Below are 17,415 nucleotides of genomic sequence, written 5' to 3'. Positions count from 1 at the left end.
GCCTGTGGAACCTGTAGGCCTACATCCAGCTGGCCGTGGCTCTCACCAGTCCAGGAATCGGCGTCTGCTTGTCCAGCCTGACCCCTCCCCTCCATCCTGGTCAGGAGGAACCGCGGCCCGGCGCCACAAACATCGGGCTCCATCCCGTCACCGTCATACCTCCAGGCAGCCGGAGGCGCACACGTGAGCAGCACACCCCCTCTGTGCTAGTGATCGGGACCTCCATGGTCAGGCACGTGGAAGTGCACAACGGCCGCACCTTCTGCCACCCTGGTGCCCGTGTCAGTGAGGTTGCATCCTCCGCCCTCCAGCTGACTGCACGGCACAGCTCGGCCTCCATGCTGGTCCTGGAGGCCGGTATCAATGACCTCAGGAACCAGCAGTCAGAGGTCCTCAAGCAGGACTTCGTCTCCCTGGTGGACCGCCTGCTGGACACGGGGAAGCGGCTAATTATTTCCGGCCCGCTTCCCCCACCTCGTTATGGTGACGTCACCACCAGCCGCCTTCTTCAGCTGCACCTGTGGCTGAAGGGATACTGCCTGTCCAAAAGTATCCCTTTTGTCGACAATTTTATAGCTTTTTTAAACAGACCCCACCTTTTTAAACGGGATGGCCTCCACCCAAACCAGGAGGGATCACGGCTTTTATCAGTCAACATTAACCTGAACCTCCTCCACTACACATTGCACCACACACACTTCTCCCTCAGTAGCACCTTCTCTGCAACCGGAAACACAGGACATTCACACCATAAAAACTATCATTACACTTAGAAAGTTGAAACCCAGGAATGTTTTTAGACCTAACCGTGTTTTTAACATCCATTTGAAAAGTCACGAAGAGTGCATGTTCAGCACAAACATTAAAATGGCAGTGCTGAACGTGCGCTCCCTTTTAAACAAATCTTTTATCATAAATGATTTAATTTTAGACAATAACCTAGACAGTATTCTCCTTACAGAGACATGGCTTGGCACCGACGCACCTGTTGTTCTCACCAAGGCTTCCCCACCAAATTTTAACTTTTTATATTCTATTAGGGGAGGTAAAAGAGGAGGCAGAACTGCATCAGTAACAAAAACCACAATGTTCTCAAATGAAGTTTCTTTTAGCAGTTACACGTCATTTGAGCATCATGCCTTTGTTTTTAGCAGTCCTCCTATCCTTTGCATAAGGGTTTACAGACCACCCCAGTACTCCACTTCTTTTATCAGTGATTTCTCTGAATTATTATCAATCATTCACTCCACCTACAACAGGATTTTAATAACTGGTGATTTTAATCTACACATTGACAACACCTCGGATCCAGTATCCAGAGAATTTTTAAACCTCTTAAACTGTTTAGATTTTAAACAACATATCACGCAGCCGACCAACAGCAGAGGGCAGACCCTGGACCTGGTCATAACCTATGGCCTGTCCGTGGGTGTGTCCTCTGTTGTGGATCTGGCTGTGTCCGACCACTTTTGTGTGTTTTTTAACATCACTAGTTTTAACCAACAGGAGGCCCTGGTGAGAACAGTGAGGAAATGCTACCTAACTTCTGAAGTGGCTGCAAATTTAATCCAGATTTTACAGAGCACTCCTGCAGAGATTTTACCAGCACCCTGTGATTTTATTGTGGACAATTTTAACAACAAACTCAAGTCAACGCTGTACTCAGTGGCTCCACTTTTAACCAAAACAATTAGAACAAAACCTACTCCCCCATGGAGAAATCAGGAAATCAAACAACTGAAAAGATACTGCAGGAGTGCTGAGAGAAGGTGGAGAAAATCAAACCTAACAGTCCACTACGAAATATGACGCCAACATCTCAAAACCTACAGTAACGCAGTCAAACAGGCAAGAATTTCCCACTTCAAAAAACTAATCTCTGACAATAAAAACAATCCCAAATTCCTCTTCTCCACAATTGATATTTTAACAAACAGTAATTTTAACAGATCACCTAAGACAACGATCAATGCCCTTTTTGAGGACTTTGCAGACCACTTCAGAAGTAAAATCAATGACATCAGATCCAGTCTCTTATCGCAACAGATTTTAACTGTCGACACACCTGGATCATTGCTTTTACCTGAGGAAACACTGAAGAGTTTTGCCCTGGTTGATGCGAGGACACTTGGTCGAGTTTTCTCCCAAATAAGTCCACAACCTGCCTTTTAGACCCAATTCCCACACCATTTTTTAAAACATTTTATGGATTCTTTGAGAAACAGCTACTGTACATGGTGAATTGCTCTCTTCAGACAGGTGTCTTCCCGGCCTCCTTGAAAACAGCGGTGGTGAGGCCCCTTCTGAAGAAGAGCAATTTAGACCCCAACATTCTTAATAATTATCAACCTGTATCCAACTTACCATTTTTAAGCAAAATTTTAGAAAAACTGGTTTTTAACCAAGTAAATGATTTTTTAAATACAAATAACACTTTAGAGAAGTATCAGTCTGGTTTTAGGATGAACCACAGTACCAAGACAGCCCTTTTAAAGATTTTAAACGACATCAGGTGCAATTGAGATAACCATAAACTCACAGTCTTGGTACTACTGGATCTAACCGCCGCCTTCGATACAGTAGACCATCACATTTTATTAAATAGACTGAGGCACCTGGTCGGCCTCTCTGGTACTGTTTTTAACTGGTTCGTGTCTTACCTTACTGATCGACACTTCTTTGTAAGTATGGATACATGTTCCTCAGGAACCCATGAGATAAAGTTTGGGGTCCCCCAGGGGTCAATTTTAGGTCCAACTCTTTTTAATCTCTACATGCTTCCTCTGGGGGACGTCATCAGGAGGCACGGCATCAGCTTTCATAGTTATGCTGATGATACGCAACTGTACATCGCCGTGTCTCCTGATGACACAGGGCCAATTGATGCCCTTTTTAACTGCATTTTAGATATAAAGTCATGGATGGCAGCGAATTTCCTGCAGCTCAACCAGGACAAAACAGAGGTTTTAGTCATTGGTCCTGAAGGCCAGAGAGAGAAACTTTTACCAAAACTACAGGATTTTAAACCAACACAATCTCTAAAAAATCTGGGTGTGATTTTTGACTCTGAGCTCTGTTTTATTCCACATATTAAAAACATAACAAAGGCAGGTTTCTACCACCTTAAAAATATAGCCAGAGTCCGCCCGTTTCTCTCTCAGGCCAACACGGAGGTGCTGATGCATGCTTTTATTTCCTGTAGGTTAGATTATTGTAATACCCTGCTCTCTGGTCTTCCCAAAAAGAGTATCTCAAATCTACAATTATTACAGAATTCAGCTGCACGAGTGCTGACGAGGACCAGAGGGCAGGAGCACATTACATCAGTTTTAAAATTGCTGCATTGGCTCCCTGTGCGCTTCAGGATCGATTTTAAGGTTCTTTTATTAGTTTTTAAATGTCTTAACAGTCTTGGGCCTTCTTATTTATCTGACCTGCTTTAACCATATCAACCCTCGCGGACCCTGAGGTCCTCCGGCACCGGCCTTTTAACCATACCACAAGTTAGGACTAAAACACACGGGGAGGCGGCATTTAATTATTATGGCCCCCGATTGTGGAACAGCCTGCCGGATGACCTCAGAGCTGCAGAGACTGTTGATGTTTTTAAAAAGAGGCTCAAGACTCATCTTTTTAATCAGGCTTTTAACTGATCTCTATATTTATCTATTTTAAATTCCTCTTATAACTGATTTATCCATCTATTATCTATTTTTTATTTATTTTTTATATTCTTACCCTTCCTCTTTTTACGTTCTTATCTCATTTAACCTTTATCTTTTGTTATTTTAGTTAGCCTATAGGTTTTAGTTTTGATGCATTTTATGTCTCTGTTTTAGATCATTCTTACCTAGCTACTAACTCAATTTTATGAGCTAAATAGCTTTTTGTTGGGTGGGAGGGTTGGGTTTTCTCTTTTCTTTTTGTTTTCTGTTTGGATCTTTGTTGTTTTTAACCTCTGTGAGGCACTTTGTGTTACTGTTGTATGAAAAGTGCCATATAAATAAAGTTGATTTGATTTGATTTGATTTGAACAACTGGAAAATCCTACAGACTCCACCTTTAACTGGCTGCTAGGAAAGGGATCTGGAAGGCACATCCCTGACTGTTCTAGTTTTGACTGACTGAGCATCTACAGGGCTTGACGCTAACTTTTTGAAAAAGTTGAAAAAGTAAGGAGTGCACAAAGAACTTTAGGGGCACAATGTAATGATATTGATTTTTTTTTAGGAGTCTAAAGTACGTTTGCTACAGACTGTGTCCAAAGTAGCATATTGTTTAGCTTCCTACACCAATACTCCTACTGATTCTCCAAACTAAGGTGTGCCAAACACCCTTTTCTGCAGCTAATACACTGGATATGGATACAACTGCACTTCAAATAATCCAAACAGTCCCTTTAATATTTAGTTAGCTAGTAGGACTGGGTGAAACATAAACTACCGTAATCATGACCATCATTATTTTGGTATTGATATAACTATGTTTACTAACATGAAGAATGACATGTAAATGACCAGTGATGTTCACGTTTAACTGCATGATAATCATATAGTGCCAGTTTCCCAGACACAGATTAAGCCTAGTGCTTGACTAAACTACTAGATTCTACTTTTAAAATACAGTTTAATCCAGAACTAAGCTAAATCTGTGTCGAGAAAACCATCACATAAAGTGTGATCAAACTAATTGGTGTGCATGCTTCAGCCAAGTCATGCTTGAAATTGTTTCAATCCAGCCATTGTATTTATAATTCTACTATTTATGTTTCCAGTGGTTGCTATTTACATCTCAGTCATGTGAGCCTGAGCTTGCCAGTGCAACTATGACTTACAATATATTTCATCCTGGGGAAAGCAAGATTCAACAGTGTCCAATTTAATAAACAGCAACACAACAAAATGTTCTATACACAGCATTTCAAACATTATGTGTTGCTTACCTTTGTATGAATTCCAGGGTAAGTGATATCTCCTTTGGGTATTTTATGTTTAAGACATAAAACAAGGGGAAAGTGTAGCTCAGGGCCACAACAGGGGAGTTGATGTGGTCATTCACAACTTCCTGATCGACAGCAATCTTGAATCGCACATCACCTTAAACATATAAGATATTACAAAAATAAAAATATTGCATGTCAACTTCAGAAAACCACTCCAAATATAGTCGTTCTTCCATATTCAAAACAATTTGGTTCTCTACTGGCCATATACAGTAATAAAAACTGTATATGGCCAGTAGAGTGTAAAATGTCCTCAACAGGTATTCCGCAACAAACTATTTTTTTCTCTCGATATTTTGTTTTCTCAGACTCTAAATTTTACATACATTTCAAGATTTTGTCTCCACCAAACTACATAGAGTATCAACTGTATATGACCAGTAGAGTGTAAAATGCCCTCAACAGGTATTCCGCAACAAACTATTTTTTTCTCTCGATATTTTGTTTTCTCAGACTCTAAATTTTACATACATTTCAAGATTTTCTCTCCACCAAACTACATAAAGTATCATTTCAAATCAAACTAGACATTTTCAACAATGCACTAAAATTTGGCTCCCACATTATTGTTGTCTTTGCAGCATAACAAAAACAAGTGAACAACTATCACAAGTTAGCTGGGGCCAGAAAGCATGTTAATATGATACAAAAAATTGTTTTCAGTTTGTTCATGTTCATAATGAATCATCCTTACGTACTAAAGTTTGTTTTGGAGTTCTGCAAGGTTCTGTGCTCGGACCAATCCTATTTACTCTATATATGCTTCCTTTAGGTAACATCATTAGAAATCACTCTGTAAATTTCCATTGTTATGCGGATGATACACAATTGTATTTATCTATGAAGCCAGAAGAAAGTAATCAATTAACTAAACTTCATAATTGCCTTAAAGACATAAAAACCTGGATGAGCACCAATTTCCTGATGTTAAATTCAGACAAAACTGAACTTATTGTTCTTGGCCCCAAACAACTCAGAGACTCTTTATCTGATGACATAGTTTCTCTAGATGGCATTGCTCTGGCCTCTAGCACTACCGTAAGAAACCTCGGAGTAACATTTGATCAAGATTTGTCTTTTAATTCTCATTTAAAACAAACCTCACGGACTGCATTTTTTCATCTGCGTAATATTGCGAAAATTAGGCCTATCCTGACCCGGAAAGATGCAGAAAAATTGGTCCACGCTTTTGTTACCTCAAGACTGGATTACTGTAACTCTCTATTATCAGGTAGCTCTAGTAAGTCCTTAAAAACTCTCCAGCTAATTCAGAATGCAGCAGCACGTGTACTAACAGGAACTAAGAAACGAGATCATATTTCTCTTGTTTTAGCTTCTCTGCACTGGCTCCCTGTAAAATCCAGAATTGAATTTAAAATCCTACTGTTAACTTATAAAGCTCTAAATGGTCAAGCTCCGTCATATCTTAGAGAGCTCATAGTGCCATATTATCCCACCAGAACACTGCGCTCTGAGAATGCAGGGTTACTCATGGTCCCTAAAGTCTCCAAAAGTAGATCAGGAGCCAGAGCCTTCAGCTATCAGGCTCCTCTCCTGTGGAATCATCTTCCTGTTACGGTCCGGGAGGCAGGCACCGTCTCCACATTTAAGACTAGACTTAAGACTTTCCTCTTTGATGAAGCTTATAGTTAGGGCTGGCTCAGGCTTGCTTTGTACCAGCCCCTAGTTAGGCTGACTTAGGCCTAGTCTGCCGGAGGACCCCCTATAATACACCGGGCACCTTCTCTCCTTGTCTCTCTCTCTCTCTCTCTCTCTCTCTCTCTCTCTCTCTCTCTCTCGTATCCTATTACTGCATCTTGCTAACTCGGCCATTCTGGATGTCACTAACTCGGCTTCTTCTCCGGAGCCTTTGTGCTCCACTGTCTCTCAGGTTAACTCATATTGCAGCAGTGCCTGGATAGTTTGATGTGTGTGGTTGTGCTGCCGCAGTGGTCCTGCCAGATGCCTCCTGCTGCTGCTGTCATCATTAGTCATACTTCTACTGTTATTATACACATATGATTGTTGTCACATATGTATACTGTCTGATATTAATATATACTTTCAACATATTGTATCACAGTAGCCAGAACTATAATTATAATATTATTACTTTCATTAATGTTGTTGTAAGCTACTGTCATTACCGTCTGTCCTGCATCACTCTCTCTCTGTCTCTCTCTCTCTCTTTTTCTGTCTCATTGTGTCATACGGATTACTGTTAATTTATTATGCTGATCTCTTCTGTACGACATCTATTGCACGTCTGTCCGTCCTGGAAGAGGAATCCCTCCTCAGTTGCTCTTCCTGAGGTTTCTACCGTTTTTTTCCCCAATAAAGGGGTTTTTTTGGGGAGTTTTTCCTTATCCGCTGCGAGGGTCATAAGGACAGAGGGATGTCTTATGCTGTAAAGCCCTGTGAGGCAAATTGTGATTTGTGATATTGGGCTTTATAAATAAAATTGATTGAACTGAATTGAAAAAAATACAAACCCATGATAAGGATGCAGGGGGTGCTTGGGATGCTCAGTCCAGCAGCAGCTGGAGTCCTGTTGCTGGAAAATAAAACATCAAATAAACACTATGAATGCAGGGTTCAACGCTAAGGTTTTTTTTCACTTGCCCGGTCGGGCAAGTTGGTCAGAGATCTACTTGCCCAAAGTCAGTTTTTACTTGCCCTATAAAAATTGTTTAATTTAAGTGGCTATCAAATAACAAAGACTGCAGTTATTTTTATGTTATGTAATCTTTATTCACATTGTATTTGTTAATTAAAACAACATATGTCATGTATTGTAGCTTAATTCCTACACAAAAATGACAGTGTCAGGGCTTAAAGTGAAAAATTTGTCTCTCCGTCTATAATTTTGCGCCCTACTTGAGCCATGCCCACCTCTATTTATTTTTCACCCCTCTCTCCAGTTCTGCTGTATTAACACTGGGTTTAATATATTTTGCTTCCATCTCTCTGCCCTGCTCTACTCTACTTCAACACTACTTAGCTCTCTCTCTACCAGTAGACTACAACATCCACCTGTTGCACAAAACGCACACAGCAGTGTTTCCCCTAGGATGGAGTTGTAGTAGCAGAGGTGAAGCACACGCATGAGAAATATTTTTTTTTATTTTTTTGTATGCTTGCAAAGCACAGCCTGCTGGGATGTTTCTATGTATCTACTGGCACCAGAAGGGCTCTTTAGGATTAAGTACGTACAGTACATGTGTGCACAGTATGAGCAGGTGAAATGTCTGTCTAGCTTACATATGAAGTGTCTCAAGATTTAGGAACATACAATTATATGGGGAGGTGAGGAGACCGGATGGCAGCGTGAGACCGCGAGACCACTGTGAGATTTTGAGATTCAACATGGCGGCGCCTAGCTGCTAGATTAGATATCAACAAACTAGCCAAACAAATATAATTACCTAACGGGTGACAACTCCAGCCTGCACCATCAGCCAGAGTGGAGGACCTAGAAGAGTTTATCGATCACTACTACTACTACGAGTGCGTCATGGAGGGTCCTGCCGACAACCCCAATAAGAGGAAGAAGACCGACTCAGCCACCGATACACAAGACTTATTATCCTCCGAATTTAGCGTCTTGGAATCCATCAACAAGAAGCTAGAAGTGCTCGGTATGCTTCACCAGGAGATAAAAGACCTGAAGGTAAGCTTGGAGTTCACTTACCAGCAGATTAGCGACCTGCAGCAAAACAACGCTGAACTCCGCTCCACCTTAGCGGCGGTCACTTCAGATGTAGATCTCCTCAAAAAGGAAAATAAACTCCTGAAGGAAACTGTCCTCGACGTGCAGTCCAGAAGCATGAGAGACAATTTAATCATTTCTGGCATCCCGGAGAGCACACCAGACAACCCAGAAGTCTAGGTAAAAAAGTTCATGGTGACGGCCCTCAAGATCCCGACGGAGACTGTCAACAACATCACCTTTCACCGCGTCCACAGGCTCGGCCCCCGAGGAGGTCAGCGTCCTCGTCCTATCATCGCCAAATTCGAACATTATCAGCAGAAAATGCTCGTTAAGAGTAAAGGACGAGAGCTAAAAGGCACTTCGTTCGGTATGAACGATCAGTTCCCCAGGGAAATCAACGAGAGGCGGAAAGTGTTACATCCCATTTTAAAAGAACACAGGCAGAAGGGAAATAGGACCTCTCTTGTGGTCGACAAATTATACATAGATGGGCAGCTGTCCCGCCACTCTAGCACCACCCCATGGCTCTTCTGAGTGAGATAAGTGTCCCTAAAACCACAAAACAAAGTAGAACCATAGCTTAATTGTATTATAAAAGGAATAAAAAAAAAAAAAGACCAAAAGATGTGTGTATGCATGTATATATATATTGGTGCTGCACTATTCTTGAAATAAATAAATAAATATATGTATATTTCATTCAAAATGGTACTCTGACACATTTCTCCTGCAACAGATAATTCTGCGATTGCAATGCAATTAATCGTGCGGCCCTGGTATATATGTATGTATGTATGTATATATGCAGATGTATATGTATGTACATGTGGATATATGGATATATATGTATATATAATGAACACAACACTGACTTAGTGAAAAGGAAAAAAAGGAAAAAAAAAAAATCTCACAGGGTGTGAATGTACACTTCACATACCCCACCCAGTATTCTCCCTTTCCTTCTCTATTTTTTTCCCTCCTTCATGTCCCTACATCATTTCTCCTACAAGAAACCCACTTGCTAAAGTCAGAAGAAAAATCTCTTAAAGATCCAAATTTTAATCAAATTTTTTCATCCTGCTATAACAACAGACAAAGAGGTGTCTCTATCATGGTCCACAAGAGACTACCATTTACTTTAAACAGCACGGTAACAGACCCAGAAGGCTGCTACATCATTATTCAGGCAACAATCTTTAACAAATTATATACAATCGTTAATCTGTATGCCCCTAATAATGATGATCCAGCCTTCTTTCACACAATCTTCTCTCTACTATCTAACCTATCAGACAGCTCGACAACTATAATTGAAGGAGACTTTAACACAGTCCTAAATGCTTCATTAGATCGATCTAGTAACTCAGTACACACAAAGCAATCACAATCGGCTTAGGTAATACAGGAATATATGGATGATTTTGGGCTTAGCGATGGCTGGAGACTCAAATACCCATCGAAGAGGGAATATACTTTCTTCTCTCCTGTGCATCGCTCATTTTCAAGAATTGACTTTTTTCTCTTAAATAACTCCATCTCACAAAAAATTACCACAAAAATACACCCGATCATTATCAGCGACCATGCACCAATATCACTCAATCTGCAAATAGAAACCATCCATAAACGGCCCCCAATATGGCGCTTTAATATCTCTTTACTTAAAGACCCAGACTTTGACAAAATGGTGAGACGGGAGTGGGCAAACTTTCTTGAAGACAATGACTCTCCAACTTTATCTCCATCCTTAATATGGGAAACTGGGAAGGCAGTAATCAGAGGAAAAATTATATCATACTCCTCCTACAAGAAGAAACAGGAATTGCACGCAGAAAAAAATATTGAGGAAAAAATTAAACAACTAACACAGGAATATGCAAACAATCCAAGTGATCAAGTATGGACCCAATTACAGTGTACAAAATCGCAACTGGACAATATTCTATCAAAGAAAACTTAATTTATCATACAGCAACTAAGATATAATAATTTTGAACACAGTAACAAATCAGGAAAATTTTTGGCTAATCAGCTCCAAGGCAATAAAGAAAAATCTCTGATACCAACAATCCAGGGGCCGTCCGGAAATTACACACAATCTCCTCAGGAGATCAATCAGATTTTCTATTCTTTCTACCATAACTTATATTCAACAGTAAACAATCCAAACCCAGTAGATATTCAGGCTTTTCTTGATAACCTAAATTTACCTCAGTTATCCACGGATCACAGAAATATGTTAGACGCCCCCCTGACTATTAATGACCTGCAGAGCGCATTAGACAAAATGCCAACAGGTAAGGCTCCAGGTCCAGACGGCTTTCCTGCCGAATTTATAAAACATTTCTGGACAATATTAGCACCACTTTTCATCAGGACAATGACAGAGATCAAAAAGAACGGAGGTATAAGACCTCACATGAATACAGCAGCAATCAAATTATTACTAAAGCCAGACAAAGACCCCACACTTCCTTCTAGCTACTGTCCTCTATCACTAATCAACAGTGATATCAAAATTATCTCAAAGGCACTTGCTTCTAGACTGGAGAAAATAATCGCATCAATAATTCATAATGATCAAACGGGCTTCATTAATGGCAGACACTCAAGTAATAATGTCAGAAGAGTTCTTAATCTGATAAGTAAAGTACAACGCTTTAATACAAAAGCAATTATTCTGTCACTTGATGCATAAAAAGCCTTCGACAAGGTCAACTGGTCCTTCCTATTTGCCACCCTGAGTGGATTTGACTTTGGAGAGTCATTTATCCAGTGGGTATCAGCCCTATATAATTCCCCTAAGGCCACAGTCACCACCAACGGGATCACATCTAAAAGCTTCATTTTGCAGAGAGGAACCAGACAAGGGTGCCCACTCTCACCTCTACTGTTTGCAATATTCATCGAACCATTGGCTATGGCAGTCCGTCAGAACAGCAAGATCATAGGTATCCATTCCGCCAATTCAGAGCATAAAATTAATCTATATGCCGACGACATTTTACTTTATCTACAAGAACCGAAATCGTCTTTACATGAAGTATTTAATCTCATAACAAATTTTTCTAAACTTTCGGACTACTCCATCAACTGGTCCAAATCGACAATACTGCCAATAACAGAGAACTCTTGGAATCCTGCAGACCAAAAATTTTCTCTCCCTGTGGGCAACATAAGATATCTTGGCATAAATATTTCACCCAAACTATCAGACCTGGTCCACCTGAACTTTAGCCCGCTGCTAGATAAGATCTGTGGTGACCTGAAGCGCTGGAATAATCTTCCCATCTCCCTGCTGGGACGAATAGCCACAGTTAAAATGAAAATTCTACCCCAAATTAACTATTTTTTTTCCATGATTCCATTCACACCCACATCGAAATGGTTCCTGTCATTAGATTCTGCAATTATAAAATTCTACTCAAAGAACAAAACAGCAAAAATTAGCCTAAGCACCCTTCAGAAAAACAAATTGGAAGGGGGATTGGACGCTCCTAACTTTAAACATTACTATTTAGCTAACCAGCTACAATACCTATTGAAATGGTTATATCCTAACGAAGACTACAACTCCTGGCTCGAACTAGAACAAGCGGACTGCAACAATATAAAACTCTCTGACCTCCCGTTTATCACCACTACACTCAGACGTCATAACTGTTAAGAAGTGTCATAAGTGTTAAGAACCCAATGATTGCTTCCACCTTATCAGCCTGGTGGAAAACACTAGAAATCACAAACTCTCCGATAGAACCTTGCTTGCTCTCTCCAATTTGGCACAACCCAGATTTTGAAATTAACAAAAGACCTCTCCATTTTAGCACATGGGAGATGAAGGGAGTAACTCATCTCCATCACCTTTTCCAAGACAATATACTTATGACATACACAAACTTATTTCAAACTTTTGAAATAAGAAATGGCAATTTTCTACAATATTTACAATTGATAAAAACAATCAAGAGGAGAATTCCAGCGCCTCAGAACAATTTGCAGCCACCAGAATTTGCCAAACATATTACAAAGCTTTCTCCGAGTAATAAGAAGAACCTTTCTAAGATTTATAAATTACTATCAAAGACCAGTTCTATACATTTACCAATTTTAAAATGGGAAAAAGAGCTGGGTGTATCACCAGACCCTGACTTCTGGACTCAGATATGCAAAAATACATTTAAGATGACAAGACACACTAATATACAACTTATCCAATTTAAAGTACTCCACAGAACACACATCACCCAACAAAAGATGAATAGAATGGGCTTTAGTCAATCTGACACATGCACTGTGTACTCAGAACACTGCAGACACCTACTTTCATGCACTCTGGTTATGTTCACCCGTCCAGCACTTCTGGTCAACAGTCACTCAAAAACTCTCCTCCATTTTGGACTGCAGGATCCCATTATCTCCCAACCTGTGCTTAATTGGTGACCTGATGACAATTGACCTCCCAAACAGCCACTGCAACTCTCTTCTTGTAGCTCTCGCCATCGCCAAGAAAACAATCCTAGTCAATTGGAAAGATAAACAGACCTTCAACATCAACCATTGGCTGAATCTCCTTGTAGAACATATTTCGCTGGAGAAAATATCTGCTGGCCACAGAAACCAATTAACATACTTTACAGAAAAATGGTCGCCATTTATTCACTCACTAAACATGTCTGTATAGTGCCACTCAGCCTGTGAGCATATGCCACCTGTACATATAAATATTACAACTCAAGAAAGACTGTTGTGTAATATGTAACGTGTTTCTATTAATGATGTAACCCCTAATCCCTCTATCTCTCTCACCACAATATACCACAGCGGTTCATCAGAACTCAAGGTCTTAAGCATGTGTTAGGTGCACCTTCTCCCCCTTGAATCCGGGCCTTCTCCCTGGCTCTGTGGGGGATCGCGGGGCCGGGCGGTTTCCCCTGGGGGCGGGTGCGTCTGGACTGCTCGCCCTGTGTGCCTGGGGGGGGGCAGGGTCTCCTCGTGCTCCCTGGGCCTGGGGCGGCGTGGCCGGTCCCCCCTGGGGGGCTGTTTCCACCCCTGGTGGTGCGGGGTGGGTGGGCTCCTCCTCCCCCCCCAACCCCTCCTTCGCTCCGCTCCCGCCCTTCCCCCTCCCTCCTCCCTCTCCCCTCTCCCCGTCCCTCCCTGCTCCTCTCTCCCGGCCTCGGGCGGGCTGGGGGGCCTGGTGTGGGGGCTGGGTGCTGCCCGCGGGGGGGTGTTCTGGTGCTGCGCAGTGTGGGCCGGTGGTGGGGGGCGGGTCGGATGGGCTGGGGGTCCGGCTTTGGGTCTGTGGCGGTCTGGGGGGGGTACTGGCGGGGTTGCGGGTTGGCCTGTGTTCCTGCGCGTCACGGTTCAGGGGGGCTGGGTGGGCCCTCCTGCCCCGCCTGTCTGGGGTGTGTCTCTGGCTCTCTGGGGGTGCCGGCCATTGCCGCCCCGGGTCCTTGGGCTTGCGTGGTGTCCTGCGGCCTCTGCGGCTCCCTGGTCTTGGGGTCTGGGCGCTCCTGCGGTCTTGGGGTGCCATACCGCCCCCCTTCCCCCGCAGGGTTGGCCCTGGACCCTGGTGATGGTTTTCATAAACACATTGGGAGGGTTCAAATACATGCATGCATGTTCGATACATAAGCTCCGTGATGCATCGCAAAGAACCGATGGGATCACTCCAAAGGGGCCCACTTGCTTCTCAAACCTACCACACCGCGCTGGCAACTCTTCTCTACAATCGGGCTTTCCCCCTCCACCAAGACTCTCACATTTTTGGTGTTCAGTATAGACTTCTCTTTTGTTTTTGTTTTTCAGTACAGTATAGTAGACATGTATATGTTTATTTTTGATAATCTGCATGGAGCACAACCACCTCAAGGCCACAATACATCAGCTACACTGCCTGTTTCTCCCCTGTTTTTTTTTTGTTTGTTTGTTTATTTGTTTGTTTGTTTTTCCTCCTCCTTCTCCGCATGCACTGTCACGGCCCTCTCTGGCTCATATTAGGAAGTTTTTCCAATAAAGGCTGTTAGGCTAGTCTCCAGGGAGGGTGGGTGACAGTCACAACCACGCATTATGGGTATAAAATACTTGACTGCAAGATTAACAGTGCATCAATCTTCACAAGAAGTTTACACCCTTTTGTGGCGCTAAGCTATGAAGACCAATGCAGACAAGTAGAAAAAAAAAAAAAAAAAAAGGAACATACAATTTTATTGAATATAATAAAGTAAAAAGTCACTTGACATGCTGCTGTTTTGTGCTATGACCTATTTAAGTGTTGGAAGTTGTTATTTACGTGACAACGCCTGAACGCAACACAAGTTCAGCACGAGTGCCATGCTGGGCTGCTGTGCGAGCAGCGTGTTTGTCTGTGCGCAACAGCAGTCTGTTGGTTATTTACACACTGTCCATTTCAATAACTTTGTCAGCTGACAAACTGCACCGGACTCGGGGTCAGGTTTGGTCAGGAAAATGTGGCCCGAGCCGCTCTAGCGTGCTCACCTGTGTGTGTGGCGGAACTCCGCCGTGCGCAATACAGAGAGCAGAGGAGAATTGTTAACGCGTGACCATGTAGAGACAGAAATGATACGATGACATAACACCATAAATAGTATATTATGTTATTATATGAAACGTCCGTCGCGCAAAATCATATCAATGGGGGCTGTGGGCAGGACATTGTTACACAGCTGTGCCTGTGACTTCAGGCAGAGAGACCGCTGCATAAGAGCAGAAGAGCACGTTTTAAAATACATTTATTTTATCAATTAGTTATTAACTTTTACTATTTTTAGCAACTTGCCCAATCGGGCAAGTGAGTTGTTAGTTTACATGCCCGACCGTGAGTTTTACTTGCCCCGGGCAATCGGGCAATCTTTATTGTTGAGCCCTGGAATGTCATGAACAATGTTTCAAGGCAAGACAGAGGGCACCAGCAGTGCAAAATGGGTCATGAAGAAAAACAAATACTTACACTGTTGTGCCATATGGACAAAAACTAGCCAACAGCCCACATATAAAGAGCATTAAAAAAATCTTTTAGTGAATGGAAAATAGTCAATTTTTACTTACCTCATTTTGGTAGAAAAGGTGATCAGGGTTTTCCTTGAAGAATTTCGAGATGCCAGAGATCAGCTGCAGTGGATCGTCACCTAGTTGAAACATTATCCCTTTGGTGTCTAGGAAATCTTTGATGCTCTTTCCTTTTCTTGACAATTCGTCTGCCATCTTTGTGTGAACCGGAGGAGGGTACAAGTGTGATCAAACAGGTGAACAGCTTCAAAAAGGAAGGGCCACTCTTCCAGCACTGTGTTTACAGTGCTTCCTTTGTTGATAGCTGCACATTGAATGCAGTATGTTTCAGCCATCAGTTTTCGAACGTGTGACTCCTGAAGATGATTGGTGTTGAAGGCACCTTTCAATTCATCTTGTTTAGATTCTAGTTCTAGCAGCACATGTATGAAAAAAATAACGAGGTGAAGATAGCGTGTCCACCCGGTAGACTGGAGATTTGTGTTCCCTCTTACACACACACCTGAGCTGACTGGGCTACCAACTGAGCTAGACCAGCAGCTGTCAATACCAGCCTCACCTGGCTTAGCCGTTTCAAATTCAAAATCAACACACGGATACTATCGTGTCAGCACCACCGCCATTGTTGAGGGCATTAAACTGATCTATAACGTTACACACCAGCAATGCATTTAGTATAGAGGCAACCACAGCTACTCAAAGTCAACAACACCACATCACTGAGGCTAAAACTGACTGATTAGCACTGATAGCCTACCTCTGCCTGACGTCCACGACACTGTAAAGTAAGCACTGAAGTCCCTTAACAAGTCCATATTCGTCTCATACTTTGCTTAATTTAACTTAGTAGTAGCCGGCCATGTCGCTAAAGGGCGGTAACGTTAGCTTATTGGCAAAAAATAAGCTAACGCTAGCTCCGCCAATTAGCGACATGACGGGACCACATTCAAGCGGGTGTAAACTCTGCTGTGCTGAGCTGCAGCTTCGAGTCAAATAGAGTCAAACTAAGCAGCACATGTATGGAAAAAAAATAACAAAAGGAGGTGAAGATAGCATGTCCACCCTGGTAGACTGGAGTGCTAATGGATTGTTAGCATGATTTGTTTTCCCTCTCACACACACACCTGAGCTGACTGGGCTAACAACTGAGCTAGACCAGCAGCTGTCAATATCAGTCTCACCTGGCTTAGCCGTTTCAAATTCAAAATCAACACATGGACACTGTTGCCAACTCCTCAGTAAGAAAAGTAGCTATTGGCTGTCCTAAAAGTCGCTAGAAGTCGCTAAATGATGTCATCACCTAATTTGCATAATTATCCATATGCATGTCATTGTAATGGCTGCTGTAGGAGAGAGGAATAATGTCGTGGGAGACAAAAACTGAGTAAAAAAACACCCTGAATATGTTTAGAACTACAAATGAACCTTCTTTCAGTGATTTATATTAGACAAAGAAAATTTTACATTTACATCCCGCCCTGACTGTAACAACCTCATCTCACAGAAATACGTGAAATGACCACGACCTCTTAACACCGCATTCTGTGGTGGCAGCACGTAATGGGTTGAAATTACGTGCTGCCACCACGAAAACAATGCCAATGTAAAGTCAATTAGGATCCTCTCCCGTGGTGGACACACAGATTCCCTGATTCAATCACGTCACGTCAACCTC

The 17,415-nt window shown here is 42.2% G+C and overlaps 1 pseudogene; it reads right to left on the bottom strand.

The window, feature by feature from the left end:
• Window positions 1–2,251: 2,251 nt before the first annotated feature.
• Window positions 2,252–16,555, bottom strand: LOC144464201 (uncharacterized; annotated as a pseudogene).
• Between the last annotated feature and the right edge of the window lie 860 nt (window positions 16,556–17,415).

Source organism: Epinephelus lanceolatus, chromosome 8 (assembly GCF_041903045.1).
Source record: "Epinephelus lanceolatus isolate andai-2023 chromosome 8, ASM4190304v1, whole genome shotgun sequence".
Classification (NCBI taxonomy): Eukaryota; Metazoa; Chordata; class Actinopteri; order Perciformes; family Serranidae; genus Epinephelus; species Epinephelus lanceolatus.
The sequence above is the reverse complement of the archived record's forward strand: the minus strand, read 5'-3'. Positions and strand labels throughout refer to the sequence as shown.